The sequence below is a fragment of the Ovis canadensis genome, chromosome 7 (genome assembly GCF_042477335.2).
Source record: "Ovis canadensis isolate MfBH-ARS-UI-01 breed Bighorn chromosome 7, ARS-UI_OviCan_v2, whole genome shotgun sequence".
Lineage (NCBI taxonomy): Eukaryota > Metazoa > Chordata > Mammalia > Artiodactyla > Bovidae > Ovis > Ovis canadensis.
In genome coordinates, this window is record NC_091251.1 from 58171092 (window position 1) to 58184757 (window position 13666).

At 45.4% G+C, this 13666-nt stretch overlaps 1 protein-coding gene across 10 annotated transcripts in view; it reads right to left on the bottom strand.

Moving 5' to 3' along the window:
• The window catches only part of TLN2 (talin 2), a 494903-nt gene extending 486535 nt beyond the window's left edge, over window positions 1-8368 (bottom strand). For 7 of the 10 annotated variants that reach the window (XM_069596307.1, XM_069596312.1, XM_069596310.1 and 4 more), the window contains exon 1: window positions 8067-8368. The gene's annotated coding sequence lies outside the window, so the exon portion shown is untranslated. Of the gene's footprint in view, window positions 1-6615; window positions 7674-8066 lie in introns of those variants that run through there. The other 3 variants (XM_069596301.1, XM_069596305.1, XM_069596309.1) reach the window with 3 other exon arrangements.
• Window positions 8369-13666: the final 5298 nt, after the last annotated feature.

Consider the following 13666-nt stretch of genomic DNA (forward strand, 5'->3'; position numbering starts at 1 on the left):
CCTAGTAAGCGTAGACACTGTTTTGTGAAACTTGGTTCAGTTGTACGTATATTTGCATTGGGTCATCACATAAGATGTATTTCTCCTATAAATCAGGGTTTAAAAAATAAAAAACTCCCCCAGGACACCAGGGCAAGGTTTCTCTATCATGACACTGCTTATATTTGAGACCATGAAATTCTCTACGTATGTAGGGGGGCGGGTAGTAGGGGAGTGCATTATACAGTGTTTGACAACATCCCCGGCCTCTACTCACGGAATACCCGCAGCACTTTTGTGTCCCCTCAAGGTGTGACAGACAAAAATGTCTCTGCATGCCTGTGTGTTGAGTTGCTCAGTCGTGTCTGACTCTTTGAGACCCCATGGACTGTAGCCCGCCAAGCTTCTCTGTCCATGGGATTTTCCCGGCAAGAATACTGGAGTGGGTTGCCGTTTTCTCCTCCAGGGAATCTTCCTGACCCAGGGATCGAACCCAAGTCTCCTGCGTCTCCCGCATTGGCAGGCAGATTGCTCATCACTGAGCTACCCGGAAAGCCCTAAAATGTCTCTGCTGCTCCTGCTGCTGCTGAGTCGCTTCAGTCGTGTCTGACTCTGTGCAACCCCATAGAAGGCAGCCCACCAGGCTCCTCCGTCCCTGGGATTCTCCAGGCAAGAACACTTTAGTGGGTTGCCATTTCCTTCTCCAATGGATGAAAGTGAAAAGTGAAAGTGAAGTTGCTCAGTCGTGTCCAACTCTTCTCGACCCCATGGACTGCAGCCTACCAGGCTCCTCCACCCATGGGATTTTCCATGCAAGAGTGCTGGAGTGGGGTGCCATTGCCTTCTCCAAAATGTCTCTAGACATTGCCAAATAGCCTCTGGGTGGCAAAACTGCTAAGAACCAGCAGTCTAAGAATAACTGTGGGAAGGATGGCTGAAGTAGACAGAAGAAAGGATAACTAAAAGAGAGCTGGTCAAAGGACTGAGTTGGGTGGACAATCTACATAGATGCACAAGTTACCAAAAATGTTGATCAGAGAAGGGACTGTGATCCAGATGAACACCATCTTCAAAGAATGAGGCAAAGTGACCCTGAGGACTATAGATGCATGTTCTCTACCCCAGCTACATATTAGAATTACCTGGAGAACTTACCCACCAATGTCCAGGCCCCATCCAGACCAACTAAATCAACATCCCCAAGTGATCCCAACATGTGGCTAGGGTGGAGAACCCTACAGAAGAGGTCCACCCTCCAGGGGTGTATGACGAAAAACAAAAAAACAGGAACCAGAGACTAATAGGCTTCTCTGCTCTCCTGTGAGAATCCACTACGGAATATTTAACATAAACCTGAACTCTGACTTTCACTGCTGATTAACCACACATCCATGGATGAAACATCAGTACATCCCCAAACACCTACAATGGATACAGACAACAGTTCAGTAAAGTAACTCAAATAATTCTCCTTCTCAGCTCGTTGAAACTGATAAAACTGAGTTAATTTGCCTCGATTGGCATTGTAACTTTCATCCATGAAAGGGTAGAGCACTGGCTGGACAAGAACACAACAGCTGCAAAACACAAGAAGCTGTTCCCCTACACCAGTGGTTTGCAGAGTATGGTCCAGGACCAGGAAGATCAGTGTCATCTGCGAACTTGTTAAGAATGCAAATTATCAGGCCCTACCCAAGACTTACAGAATCTAAAACTGTGGCTCAACAAAGCAGGTTTTAACAAGTCCTCAAGGTGATTCTGGAGAAGGCAATGGCACCCCACTCCAGTACTCTTGCCTGGAAAATCCCATGGATGGAGGAGCCTGGTAGGCTGCAGTCCATGGGGTCACGAAGAGTTGGACGCGACCGAGCGACTTCCCTTTCACATTTCACTTTCATGCACTGGGGAAGGAAATGGCAACCCACTCCAGTGTTCTTGCCTGGAGAGTCCCAGGGACAGGGGAGCCTGGTGGGCTGCCTTCTATGGGGTCACACAGAGTCGGACATGACTGAAGTGACTTAGCAGCAAGGTGATTCTGATAGTGAAGAATCACCATCTCCTGCCTGCAATGCAGGAGACCTGGGTTCAATCCCTGGTTTGGGAAGATCTCCTGGAGAAGGGAACGGCTACCCACTCCAGCATCCTTGTGTAGATATATCCTTCCCACAGATGGGGAAGCCTGGTGGGCTATAGTCCATGGGGTCTTACAGAGTCAGACATTACTGAGCAACTAACACTTTCACTGTCCAGGGGATTCTGAGGCATTCATACCTGGAAACCACTGAATCTAAAGCACAGTTTTCAAATTTCCAGCACAGCCCTGGCTTCCAAGCGGTTGAGATTCTGAGTGTCCCACCAGCATTCAGAGTCATGTGATATGTACTTTAAAAAATGTGAATGGAGGTTCCACTGCTTTTGAAAGTTTTATTTTTTTTTGTAGTGACTGCCAAGAACTCAAATACTATCAAGTTTCAAAAAACACATCTAGAGGCAGAATTGAAAATGGTACACAGGTAGAACAATCAGCTAAGCTAAAGATAGTGTGGATGGAGACCGGGATTCAAATGCCAGCAGAATCATTTAGCAGCAACTCTCTGGGCTTCCCTGGTGGCTCAGACGGTAAAGAATCTGCCTGCAATGCAGGAGATCCGGGTTCAGCCCCTGGATCGGGAAGATGCCCTGGAGAAGAGCATGGCTACTCACTCCAGCATTCTTGTCTGGAGAATTCCACGGACAGAGGAGCCTGGCGGGCTACAATCCACGGGGTTGCAAAGAGTCTGACATGACTATGCAACTAACACACTCATGTCTCTCTCTCTCAGGCTCAGGAAAACCAAGTTTGAGGACATGCTCATGGAAGACTCTCCAGTTGGCCAGAAGACCTCCCCTCTACCTTCTGAATGAGATCAAAGAAAGTCAAGGAAAAGGGTTTCACCCTCCTGGGAGGGTGGTAAATAGCTCTTCTGGAAGCCAAGGCTTATACTGAAGGATTTCACTTAAAGTTGGGAAATCTCAGAATTTTAGAAGATATTTGAAAGTTTCCAAAGAGACAAGAGATTGCTGCAGAATGGATCAGGATTTAAAAAAAAAAAAAAAAAAAACCCAGAATATTGCCCAGTTTTTGTTTCTAAAATGGTTCCAGACAAATTTCCTATTCATTAACCAAATAATACTTTTCAATGTTTTCATATAAAAAAAGCCTGAATGTTTAGGCAAGTAAACCATTCAAGGCGTATAGGGAGCAAATTAATCACCCCTCTGCTCCACAGCTAATTTTAAACAATGTTAGGTTTTATGTGTCCTTCCATATCTTTCTTCAAGGTCATACACATGGGGCTTCTTTTTTAAATCAGAAACAGTATCATACCACATTTGATACTTGGCAACTTGATTTTATTTACATGTAGTATATCATAGACATCCTTCACAAATAATCTCTCTATATATGGATGAGAGGGTCCATATATATATGGACCCTATATATTCATCCTACTGATGGAAACTCATACTCTTCTAGCTTATTTACTGTAGTAATCTGGCAACAAACATCCTCACACACAGATGCCTACATGCTGTTTCTACTTCTGTAAGAAAGGATTCCAAATATGCGACTGCATACACAAATACACACATTCCAAACTGTCACTGAAACTGCCTGCTTTCCCACAAGGTTGCACCCATTCATACTCCCACCGAGAGTCTGAGGGTTGCCCCCAACCCACCTAACAGAGGATGTTACCAACCTTTTAAACACGCACTAATTGGATGGACAGAACACTAACAGTTCTTGGCTTTTTAATTTGCATTTCCCTGACCATGATATGTTATGAGAATCTTTTCACATGGTTATGACCATTTGTACCCCTTGAGAATTGCCTGTTCGCATCCTTTGCATATCTTTGATTGTGTAATCCTTCAAGTACTGTTTAATCTCACACTATTACCCTCCCCACCCCCCACTCTACAAGATGCATAAAGTATAAAAGATCATGCTCTAGGATCTGGATGTGTGGGGTGAGGCCAGGAAATGTCTAACTACACAATAAACCCTCAAAAGCAATTACTGAATAAGTGAATAGCACACTTAGAAAATTTTGTTAGGAGTGCAGCTAAAAGAGTAAAAAGGAAATACAAATATTCATGTCCTGTTCTACATATTCAGAACAATATCACTTTGGATGAAATTTAATTGTTGGTTAACGGAAAAACAAAACATTGTCCTAGCACTGACTAACAATCCACTGTGAAAGGGTGGCAAAGAAGCTGTCTTGATTCATAGCTCTGGGTGGTACATAAACAAAGGCTCTCAAAACCAAGTGCCACCTGCCACTAAGCCACAGGCTTGGTCAACAGACAGATGAAGTCTACCTTAAACATTTTGTTCTTGTTGTCTCCACTGCCATCCAAGATTTTTTTGCCTTTGAAAATTTCCTGCTTATTGAGGAAGGGGATTGAGGACAGCCTACAGGAGTTTGATACAGTTCAGACTCCTTAACTCTTTTAACTTTAGGCAAAACATCTGGTTATACCCAGCATTTATCCCCATTATTTGTAATAGTTCTGTTTGGCTTATATTTTAACTAGTCTCCTTATTAAATATAAGAGTAATAGGATTAAAAAGTTCTGGGGGAAAGTACTGTAATTAAAAAGGCACCATTTGGGTATATGTTAAGCTGTAATTCTGGTCCTGCTTATTAAGTTTTCCTTCTTGTCTTTAATTTTTTTTTTAACCCATAAAAATAACTTTGAATTACTTAACTCTTTTTTAGTACTTCCTGTATTGGCTAATTCACCACCTCAAAACCTCCAAGAAAACACTATGACTCAAAAGTTCTGGAGTAGTAATGTCAGATATCACAAGTTTTAGACACTGTCCCAAGAGTCTGGGCATGCCACACACACACACCACAACACACACACCACACAGTTACTTGACAGGCAATTTTCCAAAACGAATAGGCATTTCTAACCTCTTGAAGTTATAAAATCTTAATAGGAAAATATTGCAGGAACTTTGATCAAGCCAAGAAGTTATAATAAGAATCAGGCAAGAGGCAACAAAGCACAATTTGTAACCCTTTGTTAAGAGAGGCATAAAAAAAAACAAATATTGAGGTAGTAAATTTAGGAATGAAGATACAAGGGTTTATAATGAAACTTTTTTAATTTTTAATTTTAGCTTTATTGAGAACACTTCTTTTAGATTTTTATTATGAGGAGCCCACCAGGCTCCTCTGTCCCTGGGATTCTCCAGGCAAGAACACTGGAGTGGGTTGCCATTTCCTTCTCCAAATAAAAGAAACTAGACTAAAGCAAATAACACACACACGCCTCTAAAACCTGACTTTGCTTAAAAATACTTTAGGGAATACTGTTTGAAAATCCCCAAACAAGTAGATTTAACAGTAGGTGAATTCAAAACCCATATAAATAAACCTATGCCTATAAAGAATATTCCCAATACCTCAATGAACAGGGCCAAGTTTTAAAAGTGCACTTTCCCTTTGGAGGTAAAAGCACATCAATGCCAAAAACAGAAACTCTAATAATTCTTCAGTACTCCTTGATGACCTGAGTGGGCACAAAGGCAGAGAGAATCCAAGGACTTCCCCAATCTGAGGAGCCCTGTGCTTTCCGATTCAAGATACCACTTCTAAGACTGGGAAGTTTACAAAAGGGATGGAGGCTTTCAGCAACTAATTTGATTCTCTCCTAAATTAATTACGCTAATTCTAGAAAAATGTATCTTAGGCTCAGGTTGTTCTCCACAGTTCTAGGGCTCAGTGAAAACAAAATTAGCATTTCTGCAGGTATCCCGCATCTCTCAAGGTCATGTGCCTTGTCACATCCACGGCCCCTTCCGGTTTTTGCATAGATACCCCAAATCAGCCAACAAGGAAGATAAAATGTTGGAAATTCAATGCCTGACATTCTCACTGGATAAGTATTTATTGAAGCGGACAGACGTAAGGGCAGCCTAAATCCTGACATCACAGGGCACATCTCTGAGATGAAAGCCTCCCCCCTCCCCCACATGCTCTCAGTGATCCCTTGAAGCCTTTCCAATGATGAAGCCCCAAAGTGCTGACATGACCTCAATACTATGGCATCATTTCTCTCGCCAAGGAAAAAGGCTGGCACGTTCCTGCCAGTGAACTGTAAGTCAGCCAACTCGCCCTTCCCCTGCCCCTTCACAAAGCAGAGATCACAGTCTATCTCAAAAGTAAAGATTTCCCCACCGCCCCCCTCCCGAGAAGTCGCCAACTCCAAGCTCTGAAGAAAGAATAGCGCTCAACCTGACGAATGTCACCACTCAGCACCCCGGGTTCTATCAGAAGCCAAAGTTCAGTAGTATTTAGAGCACCGAGCTGCTTGTAATTTATTATATCTGGGGGTCCAGTTCTCCAGAACACCCCCCTACTCTCGCGTCTTTAAATGCGTCTCGTACAACACCAACACTTCCGCTCATTCCCCTCTCATCTTCTAGAAATAGCAAGAGGTTAGTTTTCACCACGAAACAGGCATTCTGAATCAATCTCCTTTTCCCAAGTCACCTGGGTTCTTCACGGGCAGCAAAAACCCAAGTTTCCCCACGCATCCCCCTGAAACCCCAACTTCTGGAAATGTCCCCCTGACCTCGCCTCCGCCAGCTAGCACCGCGGCGAGAGCCGAGCACGTAGCCGCGGGCGCTGCTGCTGTCGCGGCCGCAGCCAGAGAGGCGAGAGGAGGCTCGAGCTGGTCTTCCGCCACGGGGTCACCGCAAACCACGGACGATAACCGGGGCTCCTCCTCTACGCTGGGAGTGAGCTCCCGCGCTCTGATGGGCACCCAGGAGGGTCCTGGCGCCGCCAAGACGGCCCGCACCGGCGCCCGGTCGGGGAAAGCGGTCAAGCGCACGGCTCCAGCAGAGCGCCCCGGCGGCCGCGGCCGCAGGAGAGGGGCGTGTTCCTTGCGCCTCGGAGCCCGACCGCGGCGTCTCGGCGGGACCGTGGAACGAGGCGAGCAGAGCGCGCAGTCTCTGACGGCAGCTCTCGGCCCTCAACCCCGGCGGGCCGGCCTGGCGACGCGCTGCAGCCCGCGCGCCCTTGCGGGGACAGGCGCGGTGCGCGCCCTGTGGAGCCGCCTCCGTGCCGGCCTGGGCGCACAAACTTTCCCGAGGAAAACCGCTCCAGCCTCTCCTGCCGGGGCGCCGCGCTCTCCCCCCGGCCCACCAGCGGTTCGCCCACTCCCCTCGGTAGCCAAGACCCACTGAAAATATGGCGCCCTCGAACGTCGCTCCTCGGTCCCCTTGGGGAATCCCGAAATGCCGGTGTCCGGGACCCCCGACTCCCGACGGGGGCGAAATTTCAGCTCCTGGAGCGAAGGAAGGAGAGGGCGCCCCTGGTCCAGCGCGAGGCCAGCGGCGGCACTGAATCCCAATCCTCCCCTCGCTCTTGGTCCCCCAGCTTCAAGCAGTTTGCTAGTGGCGAGATTGCCAAGTAAAACAGAATCGTGGAATCGGCAGGTCGGAGAGTCCGGGACTGGGAAAGGATCTCCGCACCGGCCGGCTCTCTTTGCCCGGAGCCCGGCCGGAGACTTGTTTGCAAAGTGGCGCTGGAGTCGGGGCGACCAGTGCTGGAAAGAAGCTGCTCCGCCCGCGCCAACTCTCCCGGCGCGGGGGCCCGACCGGGGCCGAGGGGACACTCCAGGCAGGCGGGGCCGCTTTTCAAAGCCCAGTTACCGGAAACCCAGGGGGAGCCCCGCAGGGGACCAGCTGCCCACGGCTAGGAATCCGCTCTCGGGAGCGGGCTGTGAGGCTGTTTGCAAACCGCCGCGCTCGGGTCCAGTGCAGTGAAACATACATGTGCAATAGACAGGTGCATTAATTTCATTTTATTTTTATTTTCCTGCATAAAGCTCCCTAGAACATCAAATCTGGGAGCTTTGCGAGGTTTTTTTCTGCATTGGCATCACTCACGAGATGCAAAAGGAAGGGGAAAACCACCCACATTTTCCTTCTGTAAAGGGGAGGGAAAAGACACGAGAAATTCATGCAACGTGCATGCAGCTGGAGGAAGAGGAAAACCCGAGTGAGCCGTGCGCCTTACCGGGGGATGCATTTACTGTCTCATTGCAGAGCGCCTGCCTCGGAGTGCAGCCGGCGTCCCCCAGCGCGCCCAGCGACCGCTCGGCTCCCGCAGCCGCCCCAGCCGCTGCCGCCGCCGCTGGCTCCAGGCGCGGAACAAGAGCCGAGGGCGAGCGCGAGCGCACGGCCCGGGAGCGCCGGGAGGGCAGGAAGCGCGTCATCACTCGGGGACGGCGCGGCCCCGCGCGGCTCGGGTTCGGCCGCCGCGCAGCGCGGCACCGAGGTTGGGCGGCACGGGCTCCACCGGGCATCTCTTGGGTCTCTAGCTAGCCGTCCGGTGCTGGGAGGTTTCGGGGGCAAAGGGAGGCGCCGGCAGAACTGTCGCAGAACTCGGGTCTACTGTGTAAAGAGAGAGGGAATGCACCGTCTTGGGGAATGAGATCCCTGGGTCCGCAGAGCGCTTCCCCAAACCGCTGGCCCGCCGCGGAGGGGAAGCGAGGTGAGGTTCCGACACACGGAACCTGGTGGGCTCTGGGGTCCTATTGCGATGCTGTCGGTGGGAACCCCAAGCAGGATTGTCCCTGTCTGTAAGTGTTGCACACGCCGACACCAAAACCCACCAGGTCAGAGGTCATTTAGGGATTTAGAGAACGGCTTTTAGGGATGAGGGGGCGTAATCTATTAAATTCAGCAGAAGAAATTTTTCTCCTGCCTGCTGTGCCCTTAAAGTCAATGATATACCTTTGCAATTTACACAGCCATTAGGAAATGTAGGGTGACCTGAAACAATGAGAAGTTTTGGAGGTCAGGAGACATCACAAAACACTATGTACTATATGGTGTCATTTTTGAAAATTGGTATGTGGAGAGGTAGAAAAGACTGGACGCAGAAACCAAGATGTTAACTAGGGCTCGGTAATTGGAGTTGTGGATGGTTTTTCTTTGTCTGCTTAGTTCTAGTTTGTGATTTTTCTGTAAGGGACACGTGAAAGTGAAGTCGCTCAGTCGTGTCCAACTCTTTGCGACCCCATTGTAGCCTACCAGGATCCTCGGTCCATGGGATTTTCCAGGCATGAGTACTGGAGTGGGTTGTTATTTCCTTCTCCAAGGGACACACATAACTTTTGTAATTACAAACGTTTTCAATAAGAAAAGACCTTGCATTTTTCTCCATCCCAATATAAAATAACCAGGATTAACTCCTTTTCCCAAAAAACAGGTAGCAAATCTCTTTAATTACTCCTAACTGAAACTACTGCAACTTTTTAGTGTTTCTCAGAGCATGAAACTTCTGCCCTTATGAATTGGAGATTATGTAAATTGATCTGTCTTGATGAAGTCTACTGAGACACTGGATAAGGCTGGATACTCTATAAGGAAAAAAAAGCATGTTCTTGTCAGGGCTGATGGACTTGACTTTACTATGACCACATGTTTATAACAGAGAACAGCTTTGTAACTTATTTCAGAGAATACACTTTATAAATCAAAAAGCACAGTTAGAGAACCAATGAACTGGCTATTTTAGAAAGTTCTCAGAGTTACACTGCACAGTTTCTAATTGCACAGGAAAAAATGGTTCTGTTCACCACACTTTAAATTTTAAACATTCCCCAGTCTAACAATAACTGGTGGTGGCAAGAAGCCACCTCAGGGGATGGTTAAAAAAGTAAATGTTTATTGATTTTTGTAAGAGATTGGTAATAAGGTCATTAAATTAATGCCACCTAAATTGTCCCTTGGTTTACAGACCATATTTTTATAGCTCAAATGACAGGTTTGTGTAAGAGGCTCTTCCAAGACAAAGAAAAATTGACTACAACTAAAGCCATTTTTCTCTTCTGCTTAGTTGTTAGTTCATGGGTCCCAATGACTTCTTGTCAAACGTCTCAAAATTAGATTTTTCCCCAACTTGGATTTAAAGATTTTCCATTATTTAATTCACCATTCTCAAAATATCCCATGTTCTCCCTCTCCTGCCAGTGAGAAGCTGTTGAATTTTAGAAAGTAATAGCAAAGTTCTTTCTTGTACTTCTGTACCTAAAAGGGCGTGACACTTCGTAGATACACAATAAATACTTGTTCCATGAAAACAGCATATTTGTTCACTGTCTACTTGACTAGTTCCTGAGATATTTGAAGAGTCATCTCTTCTGCTAGACTATCAGTGCAATCCTGGGATACCAACATCTTGTAGAGTTATATATAGCATTGGTTTAGTCCAGTAATTTCACTCGTTTCAAAACAGCTAAGTCTGAGACATTCAGAGGAGAGAGGTGCAGGTGTCTGAGTATCTGTGCATTATGTGTTCAGTTAGCCTATTTTGTGGCTCTCAGATCAATCAGACGCTTTCCCCCAGTGAGAACATCAGTCCTAGAATTCTTTGCTTTAGTCTGGGCTTCTAACCAACTGACTTTGAACACTGTACCTATTTTTATGATGTCTCAGTTTCTCTAACCTATCTTAATAACCTCAAAGCCATTTATTGTTTCTTTTGAAAAACCAACTCTATCCATTCAATGGCTAATTGTTTTTAAACAGTTTTCCAAATAAAAGTAAAATAGATTTTACCGGTAACCTACAGTAACTGCTCTGAAATTGAGACACCTTCTGTAGACCTTCAGTTCAGTCACTCAGTCGTGTCCAACTCTTTGAGACCCCATGAACCTCAGCACACCAGGCCTCCCTGTCCATCACCAACACCCGGAGTTTACCCACACTCATGTCCATTGAGTCTGTGATGCCATCTAACCATCTCATCCTCTGTCGTCCCCTTCTCCTCCTGCCTTCAGTCTTTCCCAACATCAGGGTCTTTTCAAATGAGTCAGCTGTTCACATCAGGTGACCAAAATATTGGAGTTTCAGCTTCAACATCAGTCCTTCCAATGATCACCCAGGACTGATCCCCTTTAGGATGGACTGGTTGGATCTCCTTGCAGCCCAAGGGACTCTCAAGAGTCTTCTCTAACACCACAGTTCAAAAGCATCCATTCTTCAGTGCTCAGCTTTCTTTATAGTCCAACTCTCACATCCATACATGACTACTGGAAAAACCATAGCCTTGACTAGATGGACCTTTGTTGACAAAGTAATGTCTCTGCTTTTTAATATGCTGTCTAGGTTGGTCATAACTTTCCTTCCAAGGAGTAAGTGTCTTTTAATTTCATGGCTGCAATCACCATCTGCAGTGATTTTGGAGTCCCCCAAAATAAAGTCAGCCACTGTTTCCACTGTTTCCCCATCCATTTGCCATGAAGAGATGGGACCAGATGCCATGATCTTAGTTTTCTGAATGTTGAGCTTTAAGTCAACTTTGTCATTCTCCTCTTTCACTTTCATCAAGAGGCTCTTTAGTTCTTTTTCACTTTCTGCCATAAGGGCGGTATCATCTGCATATCTGAGGTTATTTATATTTCTCCCAGCAATCTTGATTCCAGCTGTGCTTCATCCAGCCCAGCATTTCTCATGATGTACTCCGCATGTAAGTTAAATAAGCAGGGTGACAATATATAGCCTTGACGTACTCCTTTTCCTATTTGGAACCAGTCTGTTGTTCTATGTCCTTAAAAGATAGTTATTTCTAAACTATTTCTATAGAGTCAGCTATTATTAGTCCCTCTCTTTACTAGTTACAGTGATCATAATTCATTGTAGACCAGCAAAAAACCTAATCTAACAAGTTCACATTCTTGAACTCTGTCTCCATCCAGCAGAGGAAAACATGGTGGCAATTTATCTTAGAGTCTAGAGCTTGTGATAAAACTCATTCCATTAAGCAATTTACCAAGTCTTCATATTGTCCCATGGAGAAGGAAATGGTAACTCACTCCAGTACTCTTGCCTGGAGAATCCTATGGACAGAGAAGCCTGGCTGGCTACAATCCATGGGGTCACAAGAGTAAGACATGACTTAGCGACTAAACCACCACCACTACCATATTGTCCCAGTTCCTGCCAAGCTGATCATTAGAAACTGAAAAAAATGCACATTTTGTGTGACTAAAAAGTATGATATTGGGGGAACTAAATCAAAGAGATAGCTTCTGAGTCAATTACAAATATATCTGGAACTAAAATTTATTTTTTTCACTAGCTAGATAGCATATTAAAAAGCAGAGACATTACTTTGCCAACAAAGGTCCATCTAGTCAAAGCTATGATTTTCTAGTAGTCATGTATGGATGTGAGAGTTGGACCATAAAGAAAGCTGAACACCAAAGAATTGATGCTTTTGAACTATGATGTTGGTGAAGACTCTTGAGAATCCTTTGGACAGCAAGGAGATCAAACCAGTCTATCATAAAGGAAATCAACCCTGAATATTCATTGGAAGGACTGTTGCCAAAGCTGAAGCTCCAATTATTTGGCCAGCTGAAAAAAACTTTCAAAGAAAGAACTGACTCATTGGAAAAGACCCTGATGCTGGCAAAGATTGAAGGTAGGAGGAGAAGGGGACGACAAAGGATGAGATGGTTGGATGACATCACCAACTCCATGGACATGAATTTCAGCAAGCTCCAGGAGTTGGTGATGGACAGGGAAACCTGGTGTGCTGCAGTCCACAGGGTCACAGAGAGTCAGACACGACTGAATGACTGAACTGAACTGAACTGAGAGCTATAAAAACCAAACCATACTTGCTTGGTGCTACAGAAACTCTAAGAAATTGATCTATTCACCCATTGCCCTGTTAGCCATAACCTCTTAACTTCCTATCTGCACATGCTGCTAAGTCACTTCAGTCGCAACCGACTCTGTGCGACCCCATAGACGGCAGCCCACCAGGCTCCCCTGTCCCTGGGATTCTCCAGGCAAGAACACTGGAGTGGGTTGCCATTTCCTTCTCCAATGCATGAAAGTGAAAAGTGAAAGTGAAGTAGCTCAGTTCTGTCCTACCCTCAGCAATCCCATGGACCACAGCCTTCCAGGCTCCTCTGTCCATGAGATTTTCCAGGCAAGAGTACTGGAGTGGGTTGCCATTGCCTTCGTATCTGCACATATACCTGAGAAAACTCAATTGTGTCCATGTTGAAAAGCAAAAAGAAATTCCACCAAATATTTTGTTCTACTTTTGTTAATACTTTTGTTCATATTTTGTGCTATATCTTCTGGAATTTCCTCAATACAATACACCAACAGTTCATGATATTTTCAGATTTGCCTTACCCACTCCAAGGAACAGGGTGGACAGGGGAACCATGTTTTCTGAAAATAGCCTGTTGTTCAGAACCAGAGATGGAAATGGGATGCTTGAGCTTCTATTTATTATCATTTGACACTTTTAGGTTTATAGAAATCTTTCCATCTGCTCTATAATTTTAAGATCTAGGAGAGATTACTACCTAATAATTATAGAGAGAATATTATCTGAGTTTCAGTACAGCATATAATTGATAAGTTACTTTCATTTTATTTGAAGGGCAGATTTTTGACATTATGCAGAATTAGTATATTTTAGCTTTGTAGCTATCTCCATGGATAGAGCCTCACCTTATTCCTGACATTTAGTGTGGAGTGGAGGATGCAGATTTAAATGTCTTTTTTAAGACAAGGAAATCATTCACATGGATTCAGGAAACAATTGTTATTATTATACCCAACACAGGAGATGCTTGAGATTTA